General features: G+C 34.4%; 1 protein-coding gene across 5 annotated transcripts in view; it reads left to right on the top strand.

Moving 5' to 3' along the window:
• The window catches only part of LOC132701747 (1-phosphatidylinositol 4,5-bisphosphate phosphodiesterase epsilon-1-like), a 313,515-nt gene that overhangs the window by 75,654 nt on the left and 222,605 nt on the right, over nucleotides 1-15,256 (top strand). For 2 of the 5 annotated variants that reach the window (XM_060669912.1, XM_060669911.1), the window contains exon 3: nucleotides 10,884-10,987. The exons of the other annotated variants lie outside the window; for them this stretch is intronic. The gene's annotated coding sequence lies outside the window, so the exon portion shown is untranslated. The remainder of the gene's footprint in view (nucleotides 1-10,883; nucleotides 10,988-15,256) is intronic. 5 annotated transcript variants of the gene reach the window in all.

Raw genomic sequence — 15,256 nt, 5'->3', positions numbered from 1 at the left:
AAAACAGTAATACAAAAATTATTTGCTATGTATACTAACTAAACGATACACATACCTAAAACTAAGGAAACATACCTTAACTTAACAACAAAATATACTTTTAAATCAATCTTACTTCTCAAACTTGTTTTTTTAGGTTTCTTGGAGATGACGTCTTGATTCTAGCGTTTCCTAACGAATTTCTTGAAGTATAGTTTTGCTATGGTATGGTAGTGTAAAACGCGTAAAAATTTCTTCTAAGTTTTTTATTTTTGCCCAATATATTTTTGGTTAGGGTATGGTCTGTTCATAGATATAAGAAAGTGACCATTTGCTTTTGAAGGGTGGTCATTAACTTACAATACAACAAGATTATTACCTAAAGTTTCGGAATTTAAATTCAGGTAAAATTGTGGTCCGTAATAGAAAATAATTTTATACCTACCTGTGTTTAATATTCTTTGGTTTGGTATCCTACTTAGTTTAAGTTTATTAGTAATCATTCTTATTTCGTGTGTAATACGGGTCTAGTGTATCTCATTAGATGCTTCCACCCAAATGTAGAAAACACTATTCTATTGAGACTAAGGAAATTATAAACAATGTTTATTTGACTCTCATTGAACGTGGTGCCAGCAAGCAAGCATCTTTAGAAGAAACGAAAGAAAGAAAAATTGTGAATAATCCCATTTCAGCGAGAAAAAAAAAGAAGCGATGCTGACATTTTCTCGAGTGTAGATGAAAGTGATCAAGATATAATACGGCGTAAAATTTATAAGAGGAACAAAGCGTACCTACATTAAATATCTTAATTAGGAGGCTTGAAAAAGATGAAACCGGTGTTAAATGTGGCAGAATTACCTTATTGAAGTGTATTAAACACATGGGTTTTAGATTTAAAAAAATTGAGGAAAAGCAAGTTTTAATGGAATCTTTTAGAATTCGGAAATCGCGACTGGAATGTCTAGAAAAAAATAGGATTTACAGAGAATAACAAAGGCCAACTATTAAGTTGGATGAAACCTGGTTCGACACTTATAATACCGCGGAAAAGGTTTGGCTTGACTCAACTGATAAGTGCAAAACAAACGCGCCATCAAAAAGAGGTAGAAGAATAACTAATTTGCATGCTGACTCTAAAGATGGTTGGATTCCAAATGGACTTTCTCTGTGTGCGAAAAATATTAAAAATTATTCTCTGGATTACCATGAAGACACCACCGCTGATTTATTTGAAAGTTGGTTTAAAAACAAACTAGTTCCTAATAGCGTAATTGTAATGGACAATGCAAGTTATCGCAGTAGACAGTTGACTAAAATCCCTTCCTCGTGTGACACAAAAGCAAGAATCCAAAACTACATGTATAATAACGACATTTATTTTCGCGAAGATTATACTTCTACAAAGCTTGAACCTACAAAAGGAATACGTCTGTGTTAATTATGCAAAAAATGTAGGGCATACAGTTTTAAGGCTTCCTTCCACCTTACCACTGTATATTTAATCCCATTGAACGTGTTCGGCACCAACTGAAATCTGCCATTTGTTGTAACAATGTTTTTCCCCCTCCAATGTCCTCAAATCGTATATCCATATTGCAAATATAGAACAAATAATAATTAGAACAGGCGATGATAGCGATAGTGATACCGATATATTATGTGAATAATTTTAAGTAATTTAAGTAGGTAATAAAAATAATTTGTAATTTTATTTTAGATTTAAACATAAATAAATATATATTGTTTAGTATCTTTCCTAACAAAACCGCAAATAATTAAGTTCTAAGCAAAGTACGGACCTGTTGGGCCATATTTCATTCTTCCAGCTTGCCCGGGTCTTTCCTCAATTCGTATCAGTTAGTCACTTTCTTATATCTATGAACATACTTTACAATATCAAAAGCAAAATTCAATCGCTTTGCATTCGAAGTCTTTAACGGCCTTGTCGAACTTTTTTTCAAAATTTATACGCAAACTCCCCGGACTCTCGGATAAGTTCGACAATGAGCCAAAGTCCCCCTCTCAATTTCGACAACTTTATTATAATCCCCCCGCACAACCCCGTTTCGCGTAATCCTGACAATCCACTCTAAGTACCCTCGATTCTAATAGAATAAAAACTTCGTCGTCCGTAGCCGAGAATTTCCATTTAAATTGCATATTACCATTTCGGGCCGTTTTTCGTAACAACTCCTCTCGCGGACTTTCTCGATTGTTTGGTTTTAAATAAAACCGGAACTTTGGCAGTTCGAGGGGAAATGTTAACGGGGCAAATCGATACCCAAGGCAGATGACTGCTTTTAATTTATTCATATGGTTTTATTGTCGCGAACTGCTGACATGCTGAATGGCGGATATTTGGATTTAAATGTGAAATATATAGCTTTTTTTTCTCGAAGATATTGGGGAGCAAGTAATTTGCACGGAAAACAACCTAAGTGCAAATTCATCTGTCCCGCCTATTAAGTCACCCCTAAATACTTAGTTTCCAGATTACCTTCTCTACAAGCGCCAGCAGACACCAAGTCCATAATCTATAGTCCACTGAGAATACAGTGTGGGTGGGATGGGCTTTGCATTTCATATGGGGGAAATAGGCACAGCGAGATAGAATCGTATAGCAGTCAAAGAGTGATACCAGTGTGTCATGCATATCGTGTCATGTCATGCATCCATATTCATAAATAAACATATTAAATGACATTTTATGAATTTATCAGTTAAATAGGTAATAAAAGCTGAACAGTGCCAATGTTTTAGGGCAGGCATATTACTAAAACGAGCAAGTCCGTGAAAATGGCTTTGTAATACCCCCAAATATGAAATTGTTGTTATTTACAAATCTTCTGGATTCCTCCTGCGTCGGTTTTTTATAAAACATGCTTGCTAACGCCAATCATCCTGTTGGCTTCTTCAAAGCATAACTGAGACTGCCTCGAATTCTCCTCTGTATCTGCTTATATATTGTTGGAGGGCGTTTTTGAATGCGACTGAAGAAGTCAACAGTATTATTGATGAAAAGTTTCTTTGAAAAAATAACAAGCTTTTATGGAGAGTACATCAAGCGAAAAAGCAGATAATTGGATCACCGATTGAAACTGGTAAGTTGTTGTTATCCCTAATTTTCTTAAAATATCCCATCATGTTGCTTTACTTCGAAAAAGAATTCATCAAACCCGTAAAGGAATAGACCAAACCAATAAGACCCTGTCTGTCCCTACATGTTGAAATTTCTTCCATCTTCCATCCTTTCAAACATGATTCATGACAAAGATGAAAATCTTCTTTTATATGCTACCCAGAATCACTGGTGAAACTATCCAACAATCCTCAACTACCTATCACTGTGGTAAATATATCATCGCACCAACTTTCTGACACGGAAGAATCAGTTCTTGCAAAACTTTGTCCTTGCGTCACATATTATTCCAGAAGAGAAAATCATTTCAAATGTCTATCCTAAACAAACTGCCATATCAATCATCTAATGAGGTTCGATTTGAAAATGCAAAAATTTTATCATCCCTCTACGGACTCCCTAAGATTTACAAACCACGAATACCCCTTCGACCTGTCTCAGCACAGCTCCTTTTTCAACAAATTCTCTAGCAAAATATGTAGCTTTCATATTATATATTATTATATTATGCAACAAGTGTGGTAAACGGCATTTGAGTCACGAATTTATTTGACACGAATTGAGCCAAACCATTACCGCTAGTTTTTGGTGCATTTTTGCAAAACAACACAAATACATTCATGACAATGGAGAACCAATTAGCATCAGTCATCGCAAATATATTTATGGAAGCCTTTGAGGGGAAAGCCTTCCATCAAAAACCAAAATTATAATGATTACACCTTTGTTACGGTCTCTTGGTCAAGAATCCCTCCAATATTTACTACGTTTTACTATTGGATTGGAAACTTATAACAATTTCCCATTCTTGGATATTCTTATCAATAGAAAATTAGGTCTAACATTGGGTCGGGTTACAGAACACCTACTCACCGATACCTTAATGCATTGTCACATCACCATCTGGCCCCAAAATCGGTTATCAATCCGTAAAACTATCTCAACCCGAGTCGCTGAACCCAGAATTAAAATGTCTTACATCTGCTCTTCTCTCTAATAGTTTTCGCATAAGAGATATTAAGCATTAGAGATATTACTTACATTTGCTCTTCTCTCTTATAGTTTTCTCATTAGAGATATTTCATTGCCACATCACCATCTAGCCCAAAAAGTCGGTTATCAATCTCATTCCGAGTCACTGAATCCAGAATTAAAATTTCTTACATCTGCTCGCCTCTCTAATAGTTTTCACATTAAGCATTATTGCATTGTCACATCACCATCTGGCCCAAAAATCAGTTATCAATGCGCAAAACTATCTCAATCCGAGTCACTGAAACCAAAATTAAAATGCCTTACATCTGCTCTTCTCTCTAATAATTTCCACATTAGAGATATTATAAATCTCCATTATAGTTCCATTATAAAATACAATTTACCTCAATCTTCCAAAGTCCGAAAGTAAACCCACACTTGCTACTTTTGTCCTTTACTACATTCAAAATATTACTGACCATATACCAAAAGTTCTTAATAGATATAACGTCAAAACCAGATCTAAAACTAAAATTAAATCTCTAGACTGTCAAATACAAAATTCTGTTTAAGCTACCAGGAGTTTACCAGAATACATTGAAGAGACGGGAGGAAAAATATCAACCAGGTTCAAATAACATGAAACAGCCTTACGACTAAGGCAAATAATTTCATCCCGATCACAATCACGAAAGCGGATATGAAATTTTATCGGATAAAACTAAAATTCTTCTACCTAACCAATTCTTCTACCATTGAAAATCAATTTTCTTTTTAGTGAATGATGAAAAGATGACTTTAAGCGACGAATTTGGAAATCCTACTACTAAAAAGACAAATTGTTAATAACGATTGTTTTTTTTGAAAAAATATTCCCTCAACTTTAATTGCAATAGATAAAATTATTCGCTAAGTTTTGGTCAGTAATAGATTAATTTGGCCTAAATTCTGGCCACGCTTCTGAGAGCGAGATTGACATTTCCAATCTCGAACAACAATAAAAAAATTCATTGGTGTACATGAAAAACAGGTAAAGTATAAATGTTGAGATCAACTTGGATTCCATACTGTATTTTCAGTGTGACTTAGATACATTTTCAGTTAAATATTTACGTTGTAACTACTGTAATCGATTTATCAACTAAAGTTTGCAAAAAATAATCAAAAATATTACATGTATGAATTCAGAAAATTTATATATATTAATTTAACAATGACAGTGACAATGCTCTTTCCCACTTAAAAAAAATCACTTAATATTGTTTTAATTATATCGGAACACAGAAAATTTTCTCATAACTTATAATTTCATAAATATCATACAAAATCTCAAAATGTAATAATGTAAAAGCAAATTGACAGCAACTTCCGGTTGAACCGGAAGTGATAGAACGTTGCAAATATTTGAAAAAATAAATACTCCAACCACATCACCTTTAAACCAACTTTAATGCAAATTAGCCTAATCTGTAGTGGTAGAACTCCGTTACTAGTCTGCACAATTTCGATAGTCCCATAGCAGTTAGATGATCTGGAAAATAAGCGCAACAATTAAAAGCGAAAAACACGAGCGTCCCTGTTTTAATCGGATTTCCTTCAAGGGACAAAACGGCGGGATTCCCTTGATGTTTTGCAATTTCTCGTTAAGTCCTCGATAATGAAAATCTTTTCAACATCTAGGTTAATCTTTTTGCGAGCGACGAGGCACGAGACTACCGCAATCTTCGCCAGAAAAGCGCTTGAAATTTTAAAATTTTATATTTATTAAACACAATCTATTCCATATCATTAGAGTAGTCGACATCTTCGTCTTCCATGTCTAAATTTCACTTCGTTTATATATACATTGAATAATAATGACACTTGCACGATTCTACTAATTCACTAATTGCTACCAAGAAAATTAAAGCGTCGCTTTTACAATATTTTTCTTAGACTTGACGTTACGCTAAATAATTTGAGAATCTGCTTTTCCGAATTGAGGTTAGAAATAATTCCCGGGATTTTCTTGTTTTGTGGGGAAATTCGAGACAAATGGGGCAAAAAATTAAAATTCATGAGTTGTCGCTCTTTTCTTTGGATAATTATTGCGCTGTTTATAGTGAGGGCGATATTAACAGAAACGACGGCACGATAATATATATAAAACAGAGTCTTAGCTGTGGTCAGAAGATAATCAAGATTGGACAATCCAGAGTAATACAAATAACAGTACACACTCAAATTTAAATTATTTTATTGAGAACTTAGAGTCATATTAAGGAATAAAAACCGAAAGTCAATGCCATTTCGTCGTTGGGGATCTTAACATTGATTTATTAGAGAAAACGGACGAATTGGCTACAAATTACTCTAATATTTTATCAGAGTTTAACTTTATTTCTGCTATCAACAAAGTAACAAGACCACGATCTGGAACATGTTTAGACTACATATTTATTAATAGCAGTCCATTTAACGAAAATCATAACTCTCTGTTTCTCGGCAATTCTGCAAACTTCCATCACAGACCAATATGGGATAACAGTACATGTACACTGTGAACTAGGTAGTATAATACCAACTAATAAAATTATAAAAATTAAAAAAACTGATATAAACAAACTGGAACCTGTGCCGATATAGAGGAGAAAACAAATTATTTTACACAAATTCTTCTTATTGTACTGTATTTAAAAACAAAGTAAAAAAAAGAAAACCATGGATAATAAAAGGTTTAATTAAATCAGTAAAGGAAAAAAAATGACGTATATAAAAAAATGAAGGCACGACCTATGAATATTGAGCTAAAAAATAGATTCATAAATTATCGAAGCATTCTTAATAAATCAATAAAAAACGCCAAAGCTAATTATTATAAAGAACAAGTATTAAGCAATGAGATGTGCCCAAAAAACCTCTGGAAAGTTGTTAAATCTATAAGTAGCAAACCGAATACAAATATCCCCAGTATCCAAGTAAATAATGTAAATCCAGAAATCACCGATAAAAAGACAATAGCAAACGAATTTAACAAATTCTTTTGAGGTATAGGGCAATAAATAGCAGGAAAAATTAAAGAACCGCAAAGTCGTAAACCTATAAGACATAAACCAACAAAAAACTTTGTTCTACATAATACATAATAATGAAATACAGGAAATAATTACTACTGATCGGATGCACATCCTTAAAATAAAAATAAAAAAATTCATCGCACAAGTGAACAGATACGAAATACGAGAGTTGATTTGACTCTTCCATTCTTTCAATTAAAGACTTTGTTATGTATATATCTGCGTCTTTTATTGTGCATATAGAGGAGAGGGTTTCTATTGGCATCGATTAGTGTAATTTGGCTGGGTATAAGATAATAGTCATGTTACTGAATTTTAGAGTGGATAGTATTTACTAATGTTGATGATTATTTTCTGTTTATTGATGTTTATTTTAGTTTGGAGGTCCTACATTTTGTGCAAATTTATGCGAGAAAGTCATGGACAAGCCTCACTTAAATGCTAAGAATGTTGTTTTGTAATATATACTTTTCCAAATAAATAATGATCAGTTCTGAAAATCCTTGGAATCAATATGATTCATTTACCAAATGTATTATGTATCGACCATCGATTTCACAATTGAAAAATGTCAGTTTGCAACTGTTAGTATTTCGAAAACAATAGTATTAACAAATTCACCAATGGGCTCTCCACTCAATTTAGATTTTTACCCTATCGGGCTTAGCTCTTTGGGAAGGGGTGGATCAAACATAAGTTTTTTGATTTTGTCTTCGAACAATTTAAACATAGAATTTTTTAAAATGAACTGGGTGTTACTTAAAATGAAGGATTTTGGTACTATAAATGAAGATTAAAATAATTTTAAATCATTGGTTAAAGGTTATAAAAAATCAATCTGTATTACTGATTAACTAAATAGATTTCCTTTTTAGAAGTGAGTTAATTGTATTATTGTAACATCATGTATTGAAATGGCATACTTAGTTTATGTTGAAATTATTTTTTTGTAAGTCATTTATATATTATTGAGAGAAATACTACGAAAAACAAATTTGAATTATTTTGTATTTCGTATTTCTTGTATTATTATTACATCATTTCTTCAAATGGTATACTTAGTTTATGTTTGAATTAATTTCAGATATTATTCAGAGACATGCTAGGTAAAAACAAGTGAGGATTAAATGTGCAAGTACCCTAATTTCATTTATTTTATTTTCATATATCTTCTATTGTAACTTTATTCATTCAGATAGAACACGTAGTTTATGTTTGACTTAATTTTTTCTTTCATTTATTTATTATTGAGATAAATACAAGGTAAACCCAAGCAAGGATTGAATATGCAAATACCCTAATTGCAATTATTTTTTATTTCATATAACTTGTATTATTGTAACGCGATTCATTCAAATGGAATACTTCGTTTATGTTTGGATTTAATTTTTTGTCATTTAGATATTGTTGATAAAAACACTAGTTAATACAGTTTTTTTAAAAAAACTGATATAACATTTCGTATGAGTCATTTTCTTCATAAAGAAAAGCCAGGCAAAAATTATTTTTTACGATAGAAAATACCTGAATTCTTTTGGCAATATAGGGAAATTCTATGAAATTTAAGGAAATATAGGGAAATACTGGGAAATATTTCGGTAATACGAGAAAATACAGGATGTACAGGGAAATATTTTAGTATTACGAGGATATAGGTAAATTATAGGGAAATGCTGGGGAATATCTAGGTAATACAAGGTAATATAAGGAAATATCTCCCCACGGGGAAACATTTATCCAAATTTCGGGTGGTGGTTCCTCCCTCCTCTAAAACCAATTGCGAGAGAATATATTGCTGGTGCAATTTTTCAGCCAAACAGACTAGAGGATTGATCGTTTGAAATATCTATTTTCCAGGCTTAAATCGTCCGAGCTTTCGTTTGAATCGAGAGCGTTCCATTACTCTGGTTTCTTAACGAACAGAGTGTGGTCGGAAAACGGCGAAACACACATTTACCCTTTGAAATTTATCGACCGACGTTAACGCGGCGAAATTACATTTTGTTTTGCGAGGATTATCCACGGATAAAAAGCCATTAGCCTCGAGTGCGCTTCAATACTGCGAGCAAATCAATTTCGAGCAAAAAAAAGAGTACCCTTTGCTAAGGGCTAGCTCGGACGAAATGAAAATATCACCCGTTCGATCCGCGGGTTTTTGCAACGCGATCGATCGGTATTGGAAACATACGTTCTGAGTTTAATGTCTCTATTGTGGAAATTATTAGAGAGAAGAGCAGATGTAAGGTGTTTTAATTCGTGTGTAAAATTGTCCAAACAAGATAGATAGATAGATTTTTGTTTGACTAAATTATAATACTTAGTATGTTTACAGCATGTCTAAGTATAAAAAAGAAAAAAAAATAGAATTATACATACGATTAGATAAAGTCTACAATGATAATTCGATGATCAAACGAACTTACCTGGTAAGTGAAGAAATCAAAATACGTAGTCCCCCTTCTAGTCGCTAGGTCGCATCACAGCTTTAAAGCAGAGCCAAAAAACTGTAGAATAACTTACCATGCACGGTATATTCGCCATCTATGGTCTTAACCTCATTCTATTTTAAAGCCCGTTTATAATAAATTTGCCAAAGGGCATTTTAGTACTGTTCAGAACAGTACATTGGGCAGGAATGGGTGATTTCTACGAAGAGGTGTAACATATAATTACAATCGAACTTCACTTACCAGGTAGGTTCGTTTGATCATCGAATTCTATGAAATCAAAATACGTAGACTTTCAAAGGCAACTCAGCAAATTTGTTATAAAACGATTTTATTCGGCTATATAAGAAAATCCAAACCTTATGAAGTTTATGAAAGCCTCGAGTACAAATACAAAATAAATGGCTGTCCGAGAAAACAAACATTCTGAAAAATTCTATGTCGCAAATGTGGCATTAACAAAAAAGCCTGCACCTGCTGTACAAATTTAGAGCGTTCTCACCAATTTGCCGTTTTTCCTATCATATCAATTGAAACACCTTTACAAAACGCAGACGATGTTGAGGCATGTCGAGTGCTGTGAGCAGTAAAAATAGAAGTGTAGACACCACTATCCTCTAAAGTTATCTTTATTCATCTGCTTATGTTGGGTCTAGTTGCTGCCCTACAAGGCTTTTTAAATGTAATGAGTAAACGAGATTCACTGCCTCTTAAAGCACTGGTCCTCTCAATATAAAACAGAATATTTCAAACCACAAAAAGGTTTACATCTTCATATTTATGCAAAATTAAAAACAGGTCGAGTCTTATTTATAGCTGAAATCTTAATTTGATTCGTTGTTCTAATTTCTAATCCATCTGGAAATGATTTTATTTTGACCAATTCTATAAGAGAGAGCGTTTGGACTCTATGTGCAATCGTTAACGCCAGTAAGAAAACTAATTTAATCGTTTAAATGACAGTTAATTGCTTTAATGACAACAAGTCATTAGAACGTAACACTGAGGGACATAACTAGGGCCCCAAGTGCTATCATATCTTGGTTTACTTGACCTTAGATTATAAACACCTTAAAAAACCTAGTTAGATTTGCATTGTTAAATAATTCTGATCCAAAAATAAGGCCTTGTCTTGTCTAAAGTGAATAGTAAGGAAATCTAATACAGCCTAGGTGAGAGGTAATAACACTCCACTCCCCTCCTTTTGTAGAAGCTCCACCAAAGTTAAAAATTATTATATTGCCTCAAGGTAGCGCTCTGAACAGATGATAGAAAAATATTCAGAGAAAAATATCCAGCGAATCTTCTGGAATGCTTGCCTGACAAAATCACTGCAGCCAGGGTAAGGGATTTCCGCAAAGGGTGACCTCTCCTGTCAAAAGAAGAAGGTAATTTGGGTAATTTGTCTGGGATTAGAAACAATAAATAGCTACAGCGCCTCCCATCAACAATAGGAAACCAATGCTGGCTGTGCCCTTAAGGGATTACTGCGATCCCTGTAGCTCAATCAGCCTTGATTTTTCGGAAAACCCGTGGCAACAAGCAAAACGGGGGGAAAACATAGAAACTGTCGCCCCAACAGTAAACGCGTCTACATTAGATGTCTCCGGATCTCGAAACAAGGAAATAAACATTCTGAATTTCTTACTTAGGAGAGAAGCAAACAGTTCGATTTATGGGAATCCCAATTTACTTGTTATTTTAGCAAAACCATTGTCCGAAAGGCACCATTCACCATCAAAATTGAAATTCGTGGATTCCTTATACGCTTCAAAATTATCGGAAGATCGAATGTAAGATGCTGTAATCCATAACCTCCTTTCTTCACACCAACCCCAAAGGCGCCTCGAAATTTCGATTAAAACAGGAAATTTTACTCCCCCTATTCTATTTACACACAAAATAGCAGTTGTGTTATCAATCCTCAGAAGTGTCTCGCAGTTAGTCAAATAGGAGGCGAAGCAGTAGAGACCAAATGAGGCCGCAGTTAATTCTAGTGCATTAATATGAAGCTGAGCTTCCCTAGGACTCCAAATTCCTCTGGCACAATTCCCTTGGCATACAATTCCCCAACCCAAAGGAGTACCATCTGAGAAAATCTCACGTTTGTAACATTGATGCCTTACAGGACATTCAGGATTCTGTAAACTTTTTAGTCACCACATAAAATCCCTCCGTAAATTACAAGGAATTGTAATCCAAGTATCATAATTATCGACAGAGTCTTGAAGGGCTAGATATTTGATTCTCTCAAAAATTCTTAGTATATACCCAGCTGTAAGAAACTGCTGGACAAACTAAAAACTAGCACACCGCAAAGCTCGGCAAAGACTCTTATTTTGCAACGGTTCAAATTGCAAAACTTACTTATCAGAAAAAACAAGTGATTGGATTCAAAAGGATGTAAAACAAACTTCTCATAATTAATAACAAAACCCGACCTAATCAGAGTGTTGCAGGTTACTTGAACATTTTTTAAGGATAACTATCACCAAATAGTAAAGTTATCTAAATAAACTATTGAGACAAAAGCCTTGGCAGGGAGATAAGCAACCACTGATTTCATTAATTCTGTAAAGACCCACGGGGCGGTGCATAAACCAAAGGGTAACACGTTAAACTGATAACAGAGAGAATCAAAATAAAATCTTAGAAAATTCTTTTGATTTTCAATTATTGGGACTAGAAAATAAGCTTCTTTTAAGTCCAGAGTGGCCATAAAGGACTTCTTTGTGAACAGTGTTTCAACTAACTTTCTGTCTTCAAGTTTAAAATGACAAGTGTCAATAAAAACATTCAGTCTCTTTAAATTTAAAACTAATCAAACCGAACCATCCCATTTTGAAACCAAAAAGGTCTGTGAAATAAATTGATTCTTACAAGGTTCGCAAACTGCAATTGCACCTATCTCTACCAGGTGTTTGACCACATTATAAATTGAATCTTTTTCTTGTTGGGACCAAACAGGATCTGTCGGAATGAAGTCCTGCATAACTGGCCTCGCAAATGGAATTTTATATCCATCTAACCAAGGTAGGATCTGTGCATCTTGAGTTCCAAATGTTCCGGAACTCGTGCAATCTTTCAACAAAAGTACTTACTATTTTTTCCTGGGGGCACAACTCCTCCCCCTCTCCTCTCGAACCTTCCTGTATTCCCTCTTTTGAGGGTGCAATGACTTAACACCCACTTCAGCCTTGGAACTTCCGGGAACGAAGTGGACCGGTCGAGTTTAAATTCGTATGTTATAAAAGCCTTGTTCTGGATGCACCTGGCTTTAACTCGGCCACTAATCTGCAGCTAATCTGATTGATTTGAGCCTATCAACCAAATCTTCTCCAAATAAACAAGAGTCCAAAGAAGCATCATGCAAGGCTGCATGCAAGGCTGCATGTCATTTGAAACCAGCGAAAGGCTTAACGCAGCAGAACTTCTATATACTGAACCTGAATGGTGTATTTTGCTTAGAACACATATTGCATTACTCAACGTTTCAATGAGAAGTAGGGACTACTCATCCTTAACCTGTTTCAAAAGCAAGGTCGAGAGCGCCCTAGCAACCACCATCAAAGCAGCCCCTACTCCTTCTGTGTTGCAGTCAATCTCTCATCCCTTTTCTTTTCACCTTTCTTGACGGCAGATTTCATCTGCACATTCAATTTAGGAGGGTTATTGAGCGGGCAAATCTTCGGCACAGGATATTAACATAAAGGGTCACTGAGACAATCTTCGGACACAAAAAGATATTAATCTGCCTTGCCAAAATGTCATAAACCGGCTGACCCGTCAAACTTTGTGTTGGGACTATCGACCCTATAGCTTAAAGGCCATTTTGCTCTAAATCCGCCTCGAGGAGCTCAACAATGACATCAGAATTAATTGAAGGGCCTAAAAAATATACTTACATTAGAGTAAGTGCATCCTAACAGCCATAAAAAATTCTTCATTATGTACCAGTATCCCAAGCACCTCATCCATAGCCGGACGAGCCAGACAACTCTATTTTTTCGATGTCGAAAAAATATAAAACCATATGTATGGCCGACACCCTCACAAAAGGATTGCTTCCTATTGTGAAACACTTACATACGACTGGTGTCGTATAAGTGGGAAAGATGGGGGGTCTTTCAAGTTCTGGGGATTCCATTCGGAACCCGGACGATAAAGAAATCGTCTCCCAATTGTGAGAAAATCTCGTTGATGGGAACCACGCCACTAGCGATTATGTAATCGCGGACGGAAAGGTAGTAGGTAGGTTCTTTCTTCATCCGATAAGGAAGAAATGTAAATCTCACTTGTACTTCTCCATTTAACTTCCAAAAACGCTGAAAAAAGCTGAAAACACCGACGCCGAATAAAAATGAACATGTGCCACCAAAGCACAAAAAGAGAAATGAGGTAAAGACCATAGATGGCGAATATACCGTGCATGGTAAGTTATTCCACAGTTTTTTGGCTCTGCTTTAAAGCTGTGGTGCCACCTAGCAACTAGAAGGGGGACTACGTATTTGATTTCATAGAAGAGGTGTAACATATAATGGAAATAACAACGTAATACATAAGATGCAAAAACAAATAGGAATAAAATTGAAAAAAAGGAAGATACCGAACACTACCAAACAGGGGCCACCATCAAGAATCGGCTAATCAGGTAATATATTTTATAAGATTTTATTTTGGTTTTAAATTTTTTAAAAAGCAAGTTTGTTACTTGATAATATCCTCCGTTGGATATAATTCTGAAATTTCTTTTTTGCATACGAAAAATTTTTATCGAATCTATTAAGTTTCCCCACAATATAACAGCATATGACAAAATTGAATGAAAAAGAGCATAGTAGCTGCAGACTAGATAATCCTTTCCGATTAAATTTTTCAATCGTCGTAACAAAAAGTTGATACTTGAGAGACGCTTTACTAAATAAGCAATATTGTCCTTCCATGGAAGCCTATCATCCAGGACCACACCCAACCACTTCGCAGATACTTTTTACAAAACTTACGGATTCCTCCTGGTTGCTTGTTGACGTTTCGCCAATCATCCTTTTGGCCTCTTCAGAGCTTGACAGAAATAGTTTATTAAAAAAAAGAGTCTATTAAACTCCAGTTGGAACAATAGAAGATTTGGAACGTCGTGTCAGACAGGGTTTTCAACAACTTGATCCAAACGAAATTCAAAGGGCAACAGTTTCCAATATTATGATGTCTTAGAGCATATGGGTGTTATTTCAAGCATAATATCATGTTCTTTGTCATTAAAAATAATTTAAAACCGCTTTTCAGTATTTAACATTAGTTTTGTGTATAACAGTTTCTATGAATATTTATATGAATTTCGTGTTATATTTACTTATTTCAGCAAGCTAATAATGGAACATTAAGCTTGTTTATGTCAAAGACAAATTGACAAATGTTATTCCTTTAATTCGCTTTAATTGCCATATTTTGGTTTTTTGAATATAACTCGAAAACCAGTAAAAATAGGTATACTATATTTTGGGACTTTTAGATGGCAAATTAATTGCTCATTGTCAATGTAAAATATGAAGTATTCTATTTAAAATTCCTACGTAATATGGATTTTTATATCTTGCAGATTGAGCATTATCTTATGAGCGCCCTGTACGTGATAAGTTAATTCTCATACCATGTTATCA

This window comes from Cylas formicarius, unplaced genomic scaffold, assembly GCF_029955315.1.
Source record: "Cylas formicarius isolate icCylForm1 unplaced genomic scaffold, icCylForm1.1 PGA_scaffold_5__7_contigs__length_24384050, whole genome shotgun sequence".
In the NCBI taxonomy this organism is placed as follows: Eukaryota; Metazoa; Arthropoda; class Insecta; order Coleoptera; family Brentidae; genus Cylas; species Cylas formicarius.
This window is presented reverse-complemented; position numbering and strand designations above follow the sequence as displayed.